The sequence below is a fragment of the Antechinus flavipes genome, chromosome 2, assembly GCF_016432865.1.
Source record: "Antechinus flavipes isolate AdamAnt ecotype Samford, QLD, Australia chromosome 2, AdamAnt_v2, whole genome shotgun sequence".
In the NCBI taxonomy this organism is placed as follows: domain Eukaryota; kingdom Metazoa; phylum Chordata; class Mammalia; order Dasyuromorphia; family Dasyuridae; genus Antechinus; species Antechinus flavipes.
In genome coordinates, this window is record NC_067399.1 from 207,271,794 (window position 1) to 207,287,367 (window position 15,574).

The window sequence follows — 15,574 nt, forward strand, 5'->3', positions numbered from 1 at the left end:
ACATGCCTGGAATGAACTGTTTCCTCATCCCTAGTTTCAAAGTTTTCTTCAAAGCTCAGTTCAATTAAGCATATCACTTTCTATATGAGATTTTTTCCAATCTACCTAGCTGCTGCTCTTCTATCAATCAAAATATCTTATATTTATTCTGTATATATTTTGTATATTCTAATATATATCCATGTGGTTTTCTCCAGAAAAGAATTCGGTGCTCCTTGAGAGTATATCTCTTTCTTTTTTTTTTTTTTTTTTTTTTTTTGGGGGGGGGGGGAGAGGGGAAGGCAAATAGTAACTATTCAATAAATGTTGATTAATCAGTGTTTGCAGAGCATCTTTCATAGATTACCTCATTTGAATCTCACAATCCTGTGAGGGAGATCCTGCAAGTATGATTTCCATTTTATAGATGAGAAAAATTGAGGTTTAGGGAGGCTAACTTACTTGTGGTGATACAGTTAGCAAATGTCAGAGGTTATATTTGAACTTAGGACTTCGTAAGCCTATAGCCAACATTCTATATCACATCGCCTCTCAGAAGGAACACCTAAGTGAAAGTCAGGAGGATTTGGATTCTAGCCCTAATTCTGCTATTAACTAGTTATATGGGAAAGCCTGCACATTCCCAGAATGAATGAATTGTTCCTTCCATTTATTCTATTTTTAGTTTTAAAAACTATTTTTAATCAATGAAATAATAAATTAAAATGATATGCATTTGCATATCATACTGCAGAAATGACTACATGGAATAAACAGAATCCTTTTCCTTTAAGAGCAGGAAAACTATATCAAAGACTGTGGCCAATTGTATTAGACAGGGTTCAGTTTAAATACTGCAGAAATTCATTTTCATTCTAGAGTAACAGGTCACAGAATTTAGAGCTTGAAGGAACTTTAGCCAAGGTCTAGACCAAATTCTTCATTTTATAAAGGAGTAAAATGAGATCCACTCTAAGAGGTAAAGTGGCTTAACCAAAATTATATAAGGGTTAAATTATATAAGCAAAGACAATCTGAAACCATGTCTGAACTACAAATTTACATCAGGAATAAGAGAAGAGGATGGCTTAGTAGGCAAAGAAGGAAACATAGGGGCAACTGATCTTATACTTTATTTTAACTCATCACTTCACCTTAGGCAAAAGGGTTTATACATAGTTCCTTAACTTTTCATGAAGCTGAGCAAAGTATATATGCAAGCTGTGAAAAAGGTTTTCCCTGAATTATTCCTCTGGAAAAGAATATGCATCATATATTCCAGAAAGGATACATTCAATGAAAATAGACAAGTTTTTAAAATAAATTTACATTACAACAACTTGACTGATTACAAGCATATCAGAATCATACCACTGTATTTGTTTGTCGCCTTAAAGTAAATACCATGAGAGGCAGAATACTGTCTACATATATAGAAAATTTTAGAAATTCCTTGGTTGGAATAATCTTTGGAGTTTATAGCTCATTCTTTTGTATATGTGCAATAGCAATAAAGTTTTATCCCTTGTGGGTGGACTTTGATTAAAGTAGTCAAAAACATCACTCAGAGATAAAACAGGTAAAAATAAGATAGATGAGGTGGGTTAACTTCATTTCGTCGTCTAGTTCCCAATCTAGCTTTGAAGGTATTTTCCAAAGAGGAGCTCCAAAAACATTTCCCTGAGCAATGACAGCATCTTTGTCATTGTCATAAGAGTGCTATATCACCTCAACAGATGACTTAGACAGACAATATTCATTTGAATATAAACTTTCTGGTATACCTATTAAAGAAACTAGTTCTATGATGGTCACATCCTACCATCTTATAACAACATATTACTGTGTGTGTGTGTGTGTGTGTGTGTGTGTGTGTATCTAACATTTGAAAGTTTACAAAGTACTTTTCATCATAACAGCCTTGGAAGAAAAGCAATGAAAATATGATCATCTGCTTTATAGAGGAAGAAACTAAAACTCAGAAAGACTAAGAAACATATGTAATCTAACACAACTAATGATAGAAGCAGAATTTAAATCTAGGTCTCATAACTTCAAGTGCAATACTCTTTCTTCTACATCACATTACCTTCCTCTTATGATGGGAGGTTTTCATAAGTCACCTGAATGTTCAAAGATTTGTCTAAATTTTTGTATTAGTATTGGAGCACAATGGCTATTGCTTAAATTAGTAGACATTTTAACTGGGATTTAAATGTTTGCTATCACCATGTAGCAGATTTGTTAAAATGTTGTAGGATTTGAAATACTATATTTTACAGATCAATAATGGATTGATAAAATGTTAGCTACTATAACACAAGTTATATATCTTGTGTTTATCCACATGCTATTTTTAAAATGGAAAATGACATTTTAAAAAGAACTTCAAGGGTTTTGCCAAAAAAGAAAACTTGTAGGGTACATAGCTATTAAAAAATACAGCTGACACTTTTCAAAAAGAAATTACCTAAGAACCACAGCCACAGATGTCTTCTTCTCTTTGCAAATAAGGCTCATCACAGCTATGACCATGAAAGAGTCTGGATGGAAACTGCTCTTTCAGGTTTTAATGAAGCCAACTGTGCTCCTTTTTTCTATTCCTATATCAAAATAACTAATTTAAGGTTTCCCCAGAACTAACTTTGGCCAACAAGGATCACAGGGGAACTAAAAGTTTTTATAATGTTTTACTATAGACTATAGGGAAGCTTGATAGCTACCAGAACCAAATCATACCTACTTAGGTAGTATCTGAGGCCTTTATAAGGAGAAAATTGTTCCATCTCCTTTTGGAACCTGAATGTAACCACACTTTAAAGCAGATTTTACATATATAGACTTAACAGTAACATTGATAGAAAAAGATTTATTCTTACAATCAGTACATGTCCTTTTCGCCCCAATTTATGTGGTAGACATAATTGCATGGTGGAATGTATAAAGTTAAAAATGAGTAGATCTAAGATTGCTTATCTGTAAGTTTAAGGTCTTTATAAACTAGATTCAAAAGTAATTAGTGGCAATGAATAGCTTTTTTCTCATTCTAGGGAAGGTTATGCAATGCCTAGGTTGAAAACATATATTAGGAAGAACTTCTAGATTAGGGGTTTGGGAGACTTAAGGAATATGTTTGTCCTGGAAAGTTGTCAAGACAAGAGGAGATACTTGTTCTGGGATGGTAAATTACATGACTTCTAAAAACTTTTAGCATGTTGAAAAATTACCTATGCATATGTTTTGTAAATAAAAAAACTAAAATTAAAAGATTGTAATCCTAAATCAGTGGTTACCCCTTTAGAATATTATAATGCTAAAAACTACAAAAAATAGTCTGTGTTAAATGCCCAAATGTTTCAGTAAATTTTTATTTTTTTCATTAGGGAGAATGCAGTCTAAAGATGCAGAGTGATATCTTTTAGTTAATAATAGAATGCTAGACCCGGAGTCAGGAAAATCCAAGTTTAAATTCAGGTATGGATATTTAAATTCACATTCAGACACTAGTTGAGATAGAAGTCACTTAGATTGTCACTATCTGTTTCCTCAACTGCAAAATAGGAATAATAACAGCACCTACCTCCAAGGACTGTATTGAGCATAAAATGAGATAATATTTATGAAGCACTTTGAAAATCTTAAAGGGCTATATAAAATGCTCTCACCATTATCATTGTTGTCATTGTTCTGGTTGTTAGACCTTTGGCAAGCAGTTTAACCTTTTAGGGTCCAAAAAAATTATACAAGATGATGAGTTGTATTGTAGGTGTCAAGCTGCATTATTAGTAAAGTGTTTCCTGCGTAAAATAGCCTATATCAATGAAATCAACAAATCTAGTCTAAATAATCAAATAAATGAAAGAAAAACAAAATAAAAGGGTACTTAGAGTGAAATGAAAAGTGATATCCTTGTATCAAAGAACAGGAAAAGTTATGTTTCATTAAAGTCAAATAACATAAAATACATAAATTAAAATGACAGTTATGGGTCTTCTGAATTTGTTCTTGTACAAAGGAATCCCATTCAAGGATACACTAAGAAACCATACATTTTTATTGATATTTTTGGGAGGTAAAACAATATTTTTACATACAAGTTAATACTTACAAACATTTCCATAAAATGATTTTTTTCCTTTCCTTTTAAAAAATGTATTTCCATTTGGCAAACAAAAAAAAAAAAAATCAGACCATAATTTTATCATAAGCATATGAAAACTGGCACCAATACTTTCCTTCACCTTATCTTTGGATATAACATATTTTGACCTTTGACGGTGATATTTATCAGAAAGAAATCAGTAAACATTAACCTGATTTCAAAGTGTTCTTATTTATGAGATGAAGCTAGTTACTGAACTGTAATTTCAGAATGTGGGAAAAGCTGGTACTTAACTATACACTAAGTACATATATATGTATATGTATATATATATATATATACACACACACACTTACATACATACACATACACACACACACTGGCATACTACAAGAAAGAGAATCTGCAATCATTAAAGGACATGAGGTATTTGCTCTTATATCACCACTCCAAATATGGGGAAGAAAGACCTTAACATCACTCTACACAAGTGCTGCTCTGTGAAAGCATCCTTTATATACATTGCACGCCAGAGTCTGCAAAAAGGAAACAAGAGAGGAAGGTCTTATTATGATAGAATTAGAATAATTCTCTGACTCGAAACTACCTAATTTGGTGAGAGGAACTCCCTGAGCTCATTTTAAAGTAGTCTATGAGCTTTTCTGACCACAGCAATCTTTAGAAGTCTTGCTTAGAGAAGTAAATACCAGGAGGAAGGGAAAAAGGGAATATTGAATCACATCTACCAGTTCTAAGAAAACAGTGTAAAAGGATGTGGTCTTATCAAAACTTTGGGCTATCAAGTACATCTCTACAAGTAATAAAATAGCAAAAACTTTCCTAATTAAAAGATAAGGAAAAAATCAAATTTTACATTAACATATTCAGCTCCAGGCTGCTAAAATAAGTACAAGAAATTAAAAAGAAAAAATTTGTCTAATACTTTCTCCAAAAACTGCTATTCTAACATTTTAATAATTTTTAAAATACTTGTCACATGTTTCCATGTTTCAACTTTTCAAATTCTTTTATTTTTTCACATTAAAAGAACAATGCTTTTCTCTACTGAATAAGCTTCATATATATATATATATATATATATTATGTACATATATATGTATATAAAATGAGAAAGAGCATATCCTATTCTCAAAAGTTTCTCAAAATACAATATGTATTTTGCTGTACAGTGCCTTTACCACGTTTTTGAAGTCATTCCTACTTTCATAGGACCACAGCAAAAGTGTGTGAAAAACTACATCTTCAGAGGAGAAAAATGGTTAGTGAAAAATAGGAAGCAATGCTTGTTACGCTGAGACCTTCAGCCTTTCTAACTTATGGAAAAATATAATCAAATTCTCTACAAAGGGTTTATCTGAGGAGTAATGTCATTTTTCTCCAAATGGAGAAAAGGCTATCTCAATGTTGACTATTTGAAGGAAAAGTATAAACTGAAGAGAGAATTGGTGATTCTTAATTTGAAAAAAAAAAATGGTCAAAATATTATTACACAATACAATACTGGCATACTTTTAAAATTTGTTAAAGATGTGTTGTTGTTGTTGTTGTTATTTTTCTGAGATACTTTCAAAGTTATGTTAGCAGTGTACATATGAGCCCAAGTGACAGTTGTTTTTTCAGTTGAGGTCAATTTTCAAAAGAATACACAAGAACTCTTATCTGTACTATATTTAAACTGATTGAAAATATGTAACAATAGTGCCCTCCCAATAATTAATTAAGGTTGACTTTTAAAAAGATCATCTGCCTGATCTAAGTTTCTTTATCATTTAAAATAGCTATCTGATTGAAAACCTTTTCAAAAGAATTATTCAAGATATGTGAAGTAAAAAAGAAAGTACTTGTTAAAATACAAATTTAAAATTGCATTATCTAGTAAATTATAAATAACAGCTGAAATATGGACACAAGCTTGTACTTAGGCAAAAAATCTCTCTTGAACAATGGTCCATAAACTAACTCAATATAAGAAAGCAGACCTAAACCTGAGATCACTTTTGGAGTAACAATTTCAATAAAATAATTACCATTCAATACCGAAAACACTTAACTATCTTAAGATAGCTCTTTTTATTCAACAAGTTCTTAAGGAGCTGCTGAAAATTACATACAAGTGACACTACTCAGAGACTACAATGTCAAGGCACATCATTAACATATAGGCTATTATGATAACTACAAATGATATTAATAACTACTAATGACACCATTACGGATAGTACTTGCTTACAGAAAAATAAAATTTTAAAATGTTTTAACTATATTTTAAAAAAAGACAATGCTTTTTTCCAAATCATTCGTTCTCCTTTCAATTGTACTGACATCATCTTTGAAATGAGGCAAATCCTAATGTACATATTAAACTATAAAATAATCCTAAAATACCACAATTATAAATTCACAACTACTTTGCTAATCATAGTGACATAAGCTATGAATACCAAACTTTTCATTTTAAAAAAAAGTTATTTTTAAAGCCCTTTCCTAGACCTAGTAAAGGCCAAATTGTACTTTACTCTTTAGTACTGAGGTATTGGATAGCTCCAAAAATAAAGAACAATTCCTTTTAAAAAATGTAAATGTTTGATTATAAATGCTGTTTCTCAGACTTCTCCATTCTTCAAGTTGTAAATTAGATTGTCTAAAGTTCAGGACAAAGTTTCAATAGTCAATTGCCTGTAGGAGTTTAACCTTATTCCAATGTTCTACAAATACCACTTTATTTTTAAAAAATACTCACAAATTATCTATGTTCAAAATGCCTACAACAGCCAAGGCTCACTTTTTTATTTCCTCCTTTTTGATTTTTTTTTTGTTGTTGTTGTTCCATAGTTGGAGTTCAACTGTCGTCACAGGCAAGGAAACAGATCGTCTGCTTTTAAAAGGACTTAAGCATAAAATAGGTCTGACAGATTTCTACTTGCCTGTGTATATTACATGATCCATAAAAAAATGAATCTGAATATTTTACAAAAATAACAGCTATCTATCCCAATGAGGGCTGTCTTTTGAAGTTGTTTGTTACTTGGGTAATGATATTATATTTTTTTCAACAATGCTATTATTAATCAAAACTAGATAGTTCATGTACCACACAAGAAAATCAGCTTTGTTACTTGACAATTGTGTCTTATTTTGGAGTAAAAATAGTAATCCTTGGTTGGATTTTCCAACTCTGATTACTAGACTTGGCTCATAATGAATTCTATCCAAAAAACAAACTCCTTGAGGTCAGGGACCATTTTATTTTCTATATTTACATTCCATTGCCTCCCTTAACACTTAACAGATAGATACTTTATAAATACTTTATTTATTCATTTTGACTATATTTAAAACTGAATTTGCCCCCAGAAGATAAATGAAAGACTGCTTGATCTGAAGGCATTACAAAGGTTATCATAAAAAAGAATACTTTTTTCAATGTAAAATTGCTGATAGTTTTAAAAATCAGTCACATTATTTTATAACCCCACTTTATGTTATGTGAATTCCTTTAGTTTCAATAAAGCTTTCAAGATATATACCTAAATAAGCATTGTCATATGTACACAGGAAATTTTGGATACATACCAGTTTTAATGTAGCTCCATGAAGAAAACTATGCATAAAAGATTGAATCCTCCAGATTTTTAATCCATTTTCGAAATCCTATATGTCACATTAATAGAGTATAAACTTAAATTCAACAAACTTCAATATACCATACTATATAAGAAAAGAGCACAGAGGATTGATCTAACATTTGTCTGAAATGAACATAAACCAAATCTTCCAATACTCATTTTTATACAAACAATAATAAAAACCTTTAGCACATGGAGTTATAAAAATATTGTAGCTAATTCCAAAATAAATAAATTCAGAAAAAAAAATCAATGCAAAATGTTTTTTATTTCATCTCCCCCTAAATACAATCTAATTAAAATTCCAAGCACTAATTTTTAACATCATATTTTGTTCATTTCCATTATTATTTAATCCTTATTCAACTTGAAAACTTCTAAATTTTGCAATTTGAATGTTTTTAATCCAAATAAGGATCAGAGAATAAACTCCAAGGTGTAGGAATGACCTCAAAAATCTGTCTCTCCTTATAAACCAATGTTCCTACCAGATCATATCTTTTCTGAATTCTGCTTATAATCAGAAGATCCAGTAAGAAATAACCACCAGCAAAAGTCTAGACAAACCTTAAGCCTTACTTGAATTCTTTCCTCTATGAAATCTTTTATATACTTATGTCTTCCTGAAATTTAGATAGCCAACCTAATGATGCAAGTTCTATGAACTGAGTTTTTCAAAGAATAAGCTACATTGACCATCTTAGAAAAGATCATGAATTGTCACTTGTGATATTGGTTCTGATTTTGTACATAGTAAAATGTGATTATTCACACTTAATTCTTTTAATGCCTACAATAATGTATGTTGAAAAAATAAAATGAAACAATCTATAACTATAACTGAACTTTATCTCTGAGAACTGAAAATCTGAAAAACAGATTTTCTTTCCTTCCTTTCATTGCAAAAATGAAGAATGTTGTAATTGAATAATAAAGGTTGTCAGATGGCTTTGATTCTAAGATCACAGATTTAAAACTAGAAGTCTTACATGTCAGTTTTGATAAAGTGTTGTTCTCTTTATTTTTTAAAATCTGTTACAAAGTTTATAAGGGAAAGTGGAAAATAAGGAGGGAAACATATTCAGAAATGAATGACATAAAAACAAGTCAGCAATTTGGGGAAAAAAAAAAGCCCTCTAGAATTCAGAGTGGGAAGTGACTTTCTTAGAAGATATTCTAATTCAGCCATTTATTTTAAGATAAGGAAACTGAGGGCCATAGAGATAAACTAGCTTTGCACAAAGTTATTTAGCTAAGAAATAGCAAAGGATTCAAAAGTAGCCTTGAATTCAAACCCAATGGTCCTTAATTATAAATTTCTATTTGTTTATTATTTTTATTGCACTGGAAGACAGAGTGATTGGAAAGGATCACATAATGTTAAAACTTTACCATTAGACCTCATGGTCAAAATAGCTGCTGGAGAATTTTAGTCTATGGAAAGATTTTTTGGTAAACTTGTATGATTACAACCAAGTAATTTGGTATGAATCCCAACATACTCTGATGCTCAATTACTGTTTACTCCTACAAGGCAGCCCTGTGTAGGCAGGAAAGAGGGACAATTCAACTCTTCCCCCAGATACTTCCCCAAAGAAAATATCACAAAAACACTGGTCACTATAATGTGCAAGAAAGAACTTGAGATGGAAAGCCTGGGAAGATTTAATTTCTACTCCTAAACAATCTTTTTAATTTCTCAATTTCTACAAATGATAAATGAGATTCAAACTACTAGAGATTGATGTGGTGACGATTAAATAGAGCAAAATATACAAAAATGTTGAAAAGTTAAACACACCACACAACTACAAGATATCACGTTAAATTATGCCTAAATTAACTTCATTTTGAGAATTATATATATATATTTTTGAGACAACCAAAAATAATGAGGAACTGCAAAACCTACAAGGTTGATTGACTGAATTCACCACATTATTTATGTGAATGCTTTGATTTTGTACACTGACCTAAGAGTTCTAACTCTAACTCTCTTCCTAAATTAGTGCAGTGATACTGACAAAATATCTTGACCTATCTCCCCTATCAGTTCAACATGAACACTAAGTAATTCAAAATGAGGTAGTAGCATACACTCCATGTCTACGGTCTCACACACTCTTAAGACAACTGACAAGAATGAAGACAATCTGTGTGCACAAATGGACAATCTACAATGCATCTATTAAAGCATTTGCTTGTGCATAGAGGAACTATTTCCTATTTTTGGCAAGGAAAAGGGTCAAATAGGAGAAAATAAAGACTGAAAAGAACAAGGAATTGGGACTGGAAAGTAGGACAGAAAAGAATGGGGAAAAAATGGATCAGAGAATCAGAGATTTAAGGCTGGAAGGGAACATATAGTCCAACTTCCTGATTTACAAGTGAAAAATCTGAGGCAAAGAGAAATTACAAGATTTGTCATGGTTCATTTAAGTGTATGAGATGGAATTTTGAACTCAGCTCTTCTTGATTCAAAATCCATTGTTCTATACTGGTACTCAATTTGGACAACCAATATTTCATAATATCACACCATATTTGCCAAAGTCTTAATGTAAGAAAAAAAGCTACTATCATAAATCTCTTAATAGAGAAAAGGGAAGACAGAAGATAATGGTTACTAAGTCTCAAAGGAAATAAAAACTGTTAGAAAGGGATCTGAGAAGTTACTTTTTCCAACCACCTCATCTTGTGGGAAAGGAAATTGAAGTTCAAAGAGATTTGTCAGGTTTGTAAAATAAAAATTAGTTTGTTAAAAAGAAAAAGAATGTGATTCTGACAGGAATCAAATTACATGGGAAAAAAAGCATTCTCTGCTTTCATTCCTCTCCAAATAAGTTTTAAGAGACACATCTTAAAAGCACTTCCAATTAACCCAAGAAAAGTTTTTTTTTTAAGTTCCCTTTAATTCAATAGCCCCAAATTATATTGACTGAAATATTTTCTCAATATATTGACCATGTTTCCATTTCAAATTACTCTTCAGCCTGCTTAAACTCTTACTAATTAACATCTTTGTAATCAAGCACACTGTACTCACGATTCTTCAAAATATCTTGATTTTTAAAAAGTCACATTGATCACTCATTACATAGTAAGTCTAAAATCAGAACTCAAGATCTAATTGTGTTTTAAATAACTTTTTTCAATTTTCAAGCATTTACATCTTTTCCCTTTAGAATGCAATTATGAGCAAACACTCTAAGCCATTATTCTTTACTTGGTTGTGTTTTGATCTTTTTGGTTTATTAGCTTGTTTGAATAATGAGATGATGACTTCAAATATAAGGAAAAAAAACAACAACTAGGTATTCCCAAATGTCTGAAATGCATGTTACTTAAATTCAATTAAATTACTTTTTAAAAGACTATGCCATACAGTTTTATAAAGCATGTCCATTATTAAGAGAAATAACTACTTAAAGCTTTAGTGTGGAATTACCACCACTCACATACAAAATCCATAGCCTATTTTTCTCAGGTTTAATAAAACCTCAATACTCTACAAGGCACTTTGGGCCACTGATGAACTATTAGCAAATGGCAGCTAGGTGTTCAATATGCCTGTCCTTACCCCAACAGTATTCAACTCAAATGTACGAAGCGTATCATGTTACCCTTGATAAAAATAGGCAAATGATTTAACTATAGTTTTCCCCGAATCACTTCTCTGGCCTTTCAGTATTTGCCACTCTCTTTTCTACTATATATCTGGCTCATTTTAGATTCAAGAGGCATTACAGGTCAGAAAGAGGAAGTCATTCTATCACCAATCCCATCCCACCCCACCAACTTCCAGTGGTTGGATTTTTAAGAAATAGCACATTATATAAGGAAATGTTTTACATGATTGCAAATATATAACCTATATTAAATTGCTTACCATCTTAGGGAGAGAAGAGAAAGAGGGAGAAATAGAGAAAATTTGAAATTGAAAATTTATTTTAAATGAGTTAAAAATTGTTTTTAGATGTAATTGGGAAACAATTATTTAAAATAGTATTATATTTCAATGTTTGAAATTTAGCATTATTTAAATGCTTTAAATGCTTTAACTAATGTTTTAAAGTAAAAAGAATATTTAATCACTCTAGATATGTGTGGTAATGATAAATAAGCAAAATCAATCATGCTCATAATTTATTTTACACATCAATGAGCAAAGTAACATATAACAAAAAAAAAAAGGGGGGGGGGGGACTGCCTTAATAGTTTTATAAAATCTGAACCATTCTAATTCAATTTACAATTGTTTTACTATTTTTTATTTTAATTTGCTTGGGTTATGATTTTAAGTCTAGGTAAACTGAATAATTCACAAAAGAAGTGAATTTTATGAAAAACTCTGAAGGATCAATGATGAAAAATGCTATCCATCCTCAAAGAAATAATTGTATCTGAATACAGATTGAAGCATATATAGAGAGAGAAAAAGAGAGAGAGAGAGAGAGAGAGAAAGGGAGAGAGATACACATATATTTATTTTACTTTGTTTTTCTTCAGTTTTTGTGGGGAGGTTTTTTGTCTATGTTTTTTCTTTTACAACATTAACTATTATGGAAATATTTTATATGACTACATATATAACATGCATTCTCAATGAAGGTGGTGAGGTGGGGAGAAAGAAATTGGAACTCAAAATTTTTAAAAATAGGTGTTATTACTAGAAGCCCCAAGTACGTTTAATACTGTTATAACACAAGCATGGAAAATACATAATCTAACAATAATGTCTGTAATATATTTTGTAGAATGTTTGTCATATGTAGTTGAACTGAAAGGAAATATAATGACATCCTTATATCTCATATATTACTAGCATTCAACAATAATCCCAGTTTTAAGAGTCTAATCCATATCTAAGCAGAAATCCACTTTACAATATCCCCAAAAATGGATCATCTTGCTTTTACAAGAATACTTCCAATTAAAGAGAATTCATCACCTTGCAAAAAGTCCAGTCCACTTTTAGACAATTCTAATTCTGTCCTTTTTTATGGAGCTGCAAATCTGCCTGAGAATTCTACATATCTTTTTCAATTCTGCTTTCTGGGAACAAGTAAAAAAATCAAATCTTCTATCCAATGAGTCATACTCTACATAATTAATATGGTTTTCTTTGAAGACTCCAAGTCTGTATCCCATAGGCATCAGCGATTCAATAAAAAAGAATTCACCACTTCTCCCTATCCCCAACTCTCCCCTCTTCCTAATTTCTTTTTGTTGAAAACCCTGTATTCCATCTGGTCACTCCAGATTTCAAGCTGAAAATCACTTTTAACCCTTTTTTTCCCTCCTTCCACCCACATCTAATCTGTTACTAAGTCTTGACAAATACTACACTCACAATATATATTTGCATTTGACCCCTTTTCTCCACTCACAAATATACTACTCTATATCAGGTCCATTATTACCACCTGCCTAGACTTTTGCCTTAGTCTTCCTGCCTCATTTCTCCTCTCTCTAATATATCACATCCACATAGTTGTCAAGTGATCTTATTAAAGTACAGATATGACCACAGTTCCCCTTCTCCAGTTGTCCCCCACTGCCTCTAGGAAAAAAACTAAAATTCTTTTTAAAGTTTTAAATCCCTAAGAATTATGGTTCCAACCCAGAATTATTGAATATTATTCCTTCACACCATACATTTCATCCAAATAAGTGAACTCATTATTTCCCTGAAAAGGACATTCTATCTCCCATCTTCAACTCTTAAAATACTAGCTTTCTTCAAAGTTCAGTTGACATACCATGATCTAGAGGAAACTTATCCCAAACTTTCAACTTACTAGGACTCCTCCAGAAACTATTTTTTTTCCTGTTTTGTTTATGTATTTACTTTTCCATGTTGAATGTTATTTCCTATTCTCTGAAAGCAGAAATTTCAATTTTGTCTTTCTATAACACCAAATATGGTCTCTAGGAATATAGCTGGTGCTTAATAAATGCTTACTGCGTGATGTCTAGCCAGGCTCTAAAGCCCTACAAAGAAAAATTACTCATGAACCCTTTTTGTGATTGGGGCAAATACCTAATTCTTATTTGAGCATTCCAATGCATGCCGATTATGTGCTGAGGATCTACTGGAATAAAGTGATCAATCCCAAGAGTCTCAGCAAGCCTAAGGTGAGCTGACTTGTACTTATCTTCCAGGAGTAGTAAGCAAATATTTATTGAGAACAGTGTTTCATTTCAGAAGGGATTACCCCCAAACGAGTTCTTATTCCTTTTCATTTTCCGACTCTGAGTCAAGGTTTAGTTCCCCTTTCCCTATTAGAACCAATGTAGCTGGGTCAGCCCAACACTATTTTCCCCAAGAGGAGAAGGAACCTTTGACTCTACCCTGGTAAAAGGTATTGCATCAGTCTTCTTGATCAAAAGGCTTTCTACTCCAAAGGTAATGAAACTTGTCATCCTTATTATCCAAGGAAGTTCAGTGGAGTAATATAAAATAGAAGGTGTAGTAAAGAACCAGACACTGCCTCTAACTACTAGTGAGATAATTTCTCTCTGTCCAGATCATAATGGACTGGCATACGCAGTAAGTTGATTTAACATAATGTCATACCACAAAGAACAAAGACATGATCAATGAGAATGGAAGATATTAATGATTTGATTGGGTCTCAAGTTCTAGGAGATTCTACAATGCTGGAAAGCCTTCCAAATATAATCATAGTAACAGTCTGTATCTAATAACCAAGGACTAGTCTGGCTAAATATGAAGAAGCTCATCACAAGAGGTGATTCCCTTTTTTAGTTATGGCAACCCAACTACTTTCCTTCAATAGTCTCATTATCTGGCAATGGTCAATTTGACCACTGTCATTTTAACACTGTTATCTTAAACTATGACTTTAGTTTTTATAGGTGGAATAGCCAAGAGATTTGCTAAAAGGTTACTGGGATTAGAATACTAAGGAGGAAAAATCATATTGACAAATTATTCCAAGTTCTCAGTTGTTTTGAAATCTCTCCATTAGTGTAATGTCTGTTATGTCTTGTCTACAGAACACATTCTTGTAAGGTCTTTTTCAGAAGATAAAATTTAATGCTTTCAAATTTTCTAGACTTAAATATTTAGAGCAGGGGACACATTTATATAGCTTCTTGCTAGCTCTTTAGTCATTTTATTCCTGAAAGAGAATAGAGGGGAAAGTGGGAAACATAGGAGGAAATTATTACCATAGCATTCAGGTAGCATGGTGTAGTGGATAGAAAAGTAGCACTAAAATAAGATTTGGGTTCAAATTCTATCTCTTGATATACACTAGCAGTACAAATGTAAGTTACAAATTACTTATATAAGGGAAAGCAGTTTTTACATAAGAGTTTCTCCACATCAATGAAAACACAGGTCTAAATCACGCCTGCTTATTCATCATGCCCTCCTCGCCACCCAAAACACTACCAGACTCTCAACTCTACCATTTGTAACAAAAACCCTCTCTACCTATACTTAATCTCTGCAGGATTTAAAATGTTTCAAATTAAGGAGGATGAATGGAAGGTTGTATTTAGACCACATCAAAGATATTTTTAAGCATACTTTAATAGTATTGAGGCTCTATTACTCCATTTCAGTCTATGAATATTTTATATGTACTATATATCATAGAAACTACACCTCAATAATAATCCAATTTATTCAACAAAATCCAAAATAAGCATTATCCTTTAAGGACTAGCCCACTTCCAGGAATTTCCAGGAACCAGTACGTCAAGTTCAAAGAGTACATTTAACATCTATAACATATAGAGTTCTATAATCTCTCTGTAGACTGAAAAAAAACTAGCTCAACCTCGCATTTAAAAAAAAAAGTGTTTTCTATAA

At 31.6% G+C, this 15,574-nt stretch overlaps 1 long non-coding RNA gene across 1 annotated transcript; it reads right to left on the minus strand.

The window, feature by feature from the left end:
* Nucleotides 1-230: 230 nt before the first annotated feature.
* On the minus strand, nucleotides 231-11,691 carry LOC127548632 (uncharacterized). Its single transcript, XR_007950446.1, has 2 exons — nucleotides 7,676-11,691; nucleotides 231-4,617 (listed from the first exon to the last, which is right to left on the minus strand). It is a non-coding gene; the product is annotated as an uncharacterized LOC127548632 (long non-coding RNA).
* Nucleotides 11,692-15,574: the final 3,883 nt, after the last annotated feature.